We start from the raw sequence: 6,151 nt of genomic DNA, 5'->3' as shown, positions 1-6,151 counted from the left end.
AAATCCAGGCGATGTGACAAAACTGACAAAAACGCATGGAATCAGCCACGGTTCTATTTGTTCAGGGACGTTTAAAAAAAAAAAATCAAGATTGAAACAAAATCTCACTCCGGCCACGTGGGAGTCATGTGTTTCCACCCACCCCACCCCCAACCTTGTGATGCCCCCTCTGTGTCACCCCACTCCTGGGGAAAGGCCACTCCCCTTGTGTGGCAAAGTCTTCCTGGACTGTCAGTCTGGTGCTGGTGTCCTAGCTGTGAGGAGAGTTCCAGGACAGGGTTGGCCCTGTGAGCCTGCTGTCCACGTCCCCTCGGCCACTGTCTAAGCAGCCCTCAAGCCTAACTGACCACCAACTCCGTGCCACATCTGGGAATGTAAGAATACAAAGATTTAGTCCCTTCTTCAGAGGACTTCCACACATAGGACATTCTTGCAGATGTGCCAAGGTTTGTTTTAGCAGACAGAGCCTACATGCTCCTCCGTATACACGTCGTTATTGACTTGGACTCCTTCGTGGGTGTAACCACACAGTCAACACCCTGCCCCGATGCCCTCCCACCCCCTTTACAGCTGAAGTCTGGTCTCCCCAGCTGGCTTCTTTGTGGTCTTGCTTCTGACACCTGCACTTGCAACTTCTCTTGAAGGCCTGTCCCCAGGTGACTAGAGCTGCTTCGCCCACACTTGCAGAGACTGGAGATGCCTGGGAGCTGACGTCTCCCAAAGCAGCCCCCAGCCAGAGACTGACAGGGGCAGATGTCTCAGGCTCTGAGATGGAACTCACGGTCCAGTGCTCCCCTGCAGGATCAGGATGAAGTCACCCCCTGCCCACTCCCTGTGGGAGGGGACTTCACCTGAGCGCTCTCTCTGCCCTTCCCTGACTCCCCACCAATGCCCCAGGGAGCACGTCTTCAATACATCGCTTACCCAGAAGTCCTCATTGCAGTTTGTTTCTGGGGACTCCAACCGAAGGCACAGAGCAAGCATCTGACCACCACTGACTTAGTTTCCGCATCTGTCAGGTTGGCATAGTTAGGCTCCTGAGAGAAGAAGTAGGATTCTGCTAAGGACTGAATTGTAGAAGTCCCAGCCCCACTGTGACTGTATTTGGAGATGGGGCCTATAAGGAAGTAATTAAGGTTAAGTGAGTTCTTAAGGGTGGGGCCCTGATTCAATAGGATTCGTGTCCTTATAAAAAGAGACGCCAGAAAGCCAATATGCTCGCTCGCTCTCTCATTCTCTCTCTCGCTCTCTCTCTCGCTCTCTCTCTCTCTCTCTCTCTCTCTCCACACACCGATCCACCAAGGAAAGGCCACAAGAGGACTCAGCAAAATGGCAGCCACCTATGAACCAACAACTTCCAGACTCCAGAACCGTGAGAAAATAAATTGCTATTGTTTAAGCCGCTCGGTCTGTGGTATTTTGGTATGGCAGCCGGAACAGAATTAGACAGAGCCCTTCACCTGCTCTCTGGCTGGGATGCTGGAACGGCCTCCTCTGCCTCATTCAAGTGACCTGTCACCACAAAATAAAATTACAGTGGCCCTGGGAGCAACTCTGCCTCAGTCCAGAGAATATAAAATAAAATTGAAGCCATAGAACAGAGGTCAGCAAACTTTGTCTGTGAAGAGCTAGGTAATAATATCTTAGGCTTCACGGGCCATGTAGTCAGTCTTTGTCACAACTGCTTGATTCTGCTGTCGCAGCACAAAAGCAGTCACAGGCAGTGTGCACGTGATGGGCGTGGCTGCGTGCCAACAGAACTTAGAAAAACAGGCCACCGTGACGATAGTTTGCTGATGCCCGCCACAGGCTCTTCGAGCTGGGAGTTTAGCAAACCTCAGATCCCGGACCCAGACCATAGACGAGGACAAGCACAGAGGGTGGAAGGGATCTGTCCGAGGTCCCACAGGAGTTAGTGGCAGCCAGACTAGAAATGGACGCCCTCGCTCCTCATTTCTATTCCGTTGTTCAGTGGGTGGGGCTGAATCCTAAAGGCCACTGTGAATGTTGGTAATAGAGGGTGACGTGGTGACACAGGAGGAGAAGGGAAGGGCAAAAGTCAGCAGAGAGCCCGGCGTGGAGACAGCCATCAACAGTCCTACCTGGGGGTCAGCTTTGGGCCAGCACAGTGAGGGGCAGGGCTCCTCGAGAGCCACAGGTGACCAGGCTGACGCTGCCCCCAAGAGTCCCAGCGCTCTATTGTTCCACCCTCACTGCCAAGACCAAGGTGAGGACTGAGGGAAGAGGGGTCCCAGTGGTTGAGCACTGTCAGGCAACGGTGAGGAGAGACCGCAATGCTCACCTGCACAGGTGTGACTCCATTCATGCTCTCGTGGCCCTTTGCTTTAGGCAGGAAGCTGCAAGCCTATTTTGAGACACTAGCTACACAGACTTTGACCTGTGGCTTTGCATTTCACGGTGGCAGTGCAGGGCGCACAGCCTCGAGCAGTAGAGCCATGAGCCCCAGGAGGAGATAAAGGAGACTTGGCAGTTGTCAGGACCCGTGTCCTCTCTCTCTCTCTCTCACCTGCCTCTCGCTCCCCTCCGTTGCCATGCACCACTGGGCTCAGCCGACAGCCTCTTCACAGATCCAGGGACCAGGAGCAGCTGGTTCACAGCCATCACTCTCCTGAGCCTTGAGACTCCCTGCAGACCCCAGAGCATCCATAGGGCCCACGCAACAGCCTCCATCCTTAAAATCGCCCATGTCACAGCCTCCAGTTGGAAAGAAAGAAATTTTCAGATTTGGAAAGAGACGGGAAAGGGGACATTTGGGCCTTAGAAGGGGACTGATTCTATTTGGAATTCTATTTGACCAACTCAGTGTCAAGGAAAAATGAACCAAACATACCACCGGCACCCTAGAAACAGATTTTTCAAAATCTTTGTATCGACAAGATTTCAGCCTCCAAACAGCCCAAATTAAATAAAACCTAACCAGCAGGAGTTATTGCAGATACCACGATAAAGAGAGGAAAAGGGAGAAATAGAGCTGCGTGTCATGTGACTTTCATGCCGCAGAAACTTAATGAGAAACACACCACATTTCCAGAACCCTCTTTCTAGTTAAAGCTCCCGCTGAGATAAAAGGTCACAAGAAGAGAAGGAGGGAGGGAGGGCTGGAGGGTGGGCTCGGAGCAGGGAGGGTTGGGAAAGACAGGCCCAAATTTCATACGTGCCACTATCGGGCCTGAGAGTCTAGACTGATGATTTTCTTTGAATGCCAGATGTGAAGGGCTTTCATAAAGGAATCTCAAACATCACCCATTTAAAAACAAATTGACCCAAGCTGTATTCACTGATGCAGAGAACTTTCTATCCCTGACTGCAGGGAGAGCAGACAGCCTGGGCCTGGTGGGGCCTGGCCTCAGCTGGGTGTCCTGTTGCTGCCCCCTGCAGGCTGTGAGCCGCAGGGCAGCTGGAAAGCCGGCCAAGGTTGGAGTCCACAGGCTCAGCCAGGCCTCTGTCCATCTGGCCCAGGGTGGCAGGGAATGGTCATCTGGAAGGTGACAGACCACGGCTGGAGGGACCGAGCCGGGCCTGGGCCTCTGAGTTACACGTGTCATCTCATTTGATCTTTACCCTGAGAGGGGAAGGTGTTGACCCTTGTCCCAGATGAGAAATCATGGGTCCTAAGAAGTTGAGAGATTTGCCCAGTGGATGGAACTGATTCATTCGGTACTGGCATTTGACACCTGTGCTTTTTCCATGACCCTATGGCCGTCAATGCCAGGATTCCCTTCTCAGGAAAGATGAAATGAGCTCCATTACCCAAACCAGACCAGATCAGCGAGGAGGCCCACAAGCCAGACTGGGATCTCCAGAGCCCTGTGGCCGCAGGGTTGGTGTGGTCCAGGATTCAAGAGATGTTCCACCTGCTGTGAGGCCTGAGGGAGGCTCCTTGGTCCCTACATCCCAGCCAGGCTCAGGGAGGGTTTGTAGAGCTAAGAGCATCCTGGCCACCCTCTGGCCTCTGGGATCTCCTGATGGCCCTGCGTTTCTCCTTCTGAATCCACTGTCTTGGGCTGTGACCCCTAAGGGACTCATAGGGACTGAGTTTGTAAATGTGATGTTCTAACCAGAGACTTCGCACTTGGCAGCAGCCACAAACCCTAATGCCAGACACTCAGGATCAGTAACCTTTAGAAGGGGCCAGGCATGACAATGACCCTCTAAGTGATTCATGTGTAGTCTGGTGTGGAAGGACCTCTGCCCCCACCACGCCAGGCAGCCCAGCCCTGCCCCGTGCCCTCTGGTGGGCCTGCTCCCAGCTGTCAGGGGGATAGGACCTGCTGATCCGGAGAGCATTTGGTTTTCCGCCAGTGCTGTTGATTTAAGACTCTGTAGTGAACCCTTGGGCAGATGGCACTCCTTCGGCGGCAAGGCAAAGCTGCCAGCCAAGCCCGGATCATGCCCCTCTCTCTTCCACCTCGGGGCTTTCGCACAAGCTGCTTCTCTCTCGGGAAGTCCCTTCTGGCCCCTCACCACTTGCCTGACTCTGATTTGTCACCAAGCGTCAGCTCTTTACAGACAGCTCTTCCCACTCCTTCCCCCTTTCGGCACAGGCTGGGTGGCCCTGGCCCGCGCTCCACGGTGCCCCAACCTACACGCTCCCATGACAAAAACATCGCCACACAGTCACCTGACCACCGGGTTCATCTTTCTGCATAGAGTCCCGCTGGAAAGCCCTTAGCAAATATGTGGTTGATTCTCTAATCTCTTTGCATCTGGACGTGACTGCCCCTGTGTTCACTTGGAAACTAGGACTTGGAATCTGACCACAGGACGAACTAATTGCCTTCGGGATTGTCCTGGGAGGAGATGAGGTCTCCTTCTGGCCCCCCTCCCTCCCCAGGGCACCAAGCAGCAGGGAAAGAAGCCAACTTTATCATTTTAGTACGAGTTGACCAGAAATGTCATTGGACCCGAGGGGGAGTGGCCAACCCAAGGACCTGTCACTGAGGCACGGTTCCAGGTCCAGTCCTGGCCTGTCTGACCCCCTGGAGCCAATTCCTCCTGGAAGGGGTTGGCTGAAGTTGAATATACAGTTGGGAAGCTGAGAAAAAAATTCCCACAGGGGTTCAGCTCCTTCTGTTTGCTCCCGGAACTGCTGTCTGGAGTATGTGGCTGAGAGAAGCCTTGTTTATAGTTCTGTGTAAAATCTAAGGATAGTTGCATAATGTGTCAGTCATTTACACCTTAATGAAAACAAATGAATGCAACTCGGTCACTGGATCCTAGACTCTTAGGATGAAAGGGGGCCTCAACCAGCAGCACCTTTTCTGTCTAGCTGGCTTCCTTCCTTTCCGTCGGCGATGGTGCTATAGCTTGATACATCAACAAAACGCATCTCCAACCCCTGGTCTTCTCGAACCCTCACTCTTACTGAATTTAAAATTCAAATGCTAACCATGAACCGTGTTAAAACAGGCATCTCTCCATGAGAGTACAAAACCTGCAAAGGTACCAGGTCCAATGTCCTCCCACCAGGACAGATTCTCCCTCATCTTCCTCCTGGAGGAAGCCCTCTGGCCTGGAAGGCTCCCAGACCCCCTAGGGCCTTGGAGAGAGAAGAGGGAGGGAGGGAGAGCCTGTCACAGGATGCCTCCCTGGCCAGACGTGGGTAGTGCTAGCACTGAGGTGGTGAGGAGACTGCCAGCCTGAGGAAAAATGTCTTGTATTTCCTAATTCTGCATGCCTAGTATAACTCCAGTCAACAGGGCCCAGACAGGCCAATGACAAATACATCCTGAAAGTGTCACTATCTTTAACAGAAGCCAAATGGGTTCCAAGGGGTGTTGGACCCCTCACCTCTTCCAGCCTCCCCCGGGCAGGATGCACGGAGCAGGGTGCTCCCATCCTGCTTTTCCGGCTCTCCCCTCCACCTTCCTTCCCGCTTCCGCTCCACCCCAGGTGGCAGAAGTGGCTGAGATTACAGAACGGCCGGGCCCTAAGAGGGGCCTCGAGGCTGCAGGTGTGTGTAGATGGAGGCGAGACCCGCAAGGGAAACAACTTTTAAGCCTCCATCTGGAAACGAATTAAAATGTGGAAAATAGGGAACATAATTTTCCACTGTAGCTATTTGTCTTTGATGAGGAGAGGCCATCTCGGGTAGTGATGAGGGAGATGAGTTTTAAAGCTACAAGCCTGA

General features: G+C 53.1%; 1 long non-coding RNA gene across 1 annotated transcript in view; it reads right to left on the bottom strand.

Annotated features, from left to right (window-relative positions):
• LOC120582198 (uncharacterized) overlaps window positions 1-1,585 on the bottom strand; it is a 4,141-nt gene extending 2,556 nt beyond the window's left edge. The window contains exons 1-2 of the long non-coding RNA XR_005647492.1: window positions 1,461-1,585; window positions 925-1,117 (exon numbers count right to left, since the gene is read on the bottom strand). This is a non-coding gene — a long non-coding RNA (uncharacterized LOC120582198). The remainder of the gene's footprint in view (window positions 1-924; window positions 1,118-1,460) is intronic.
• Window positions 1,586-6,151: the final 4,566 nt, after the last annotated feature.

Source organism: Pteropus medius, unplaced genomic scaffold, assembly GCF_902729225.1.
Source record: "Pteropus medius unplaced genomic scaffold, Ma_sr-lr_union100, whole genome shotgun sequence".
Lineage (NCBI taxonomy): Eukaryota > Metazoa > Chordata > Mammalia > Chiroptera > Pteropodidae > Pteropus > Pteropus medius.
Note: the sequence above shows the minus strand (reverse complement) of the source record. Positions and strands in the feature narration are given on the sequence as shown.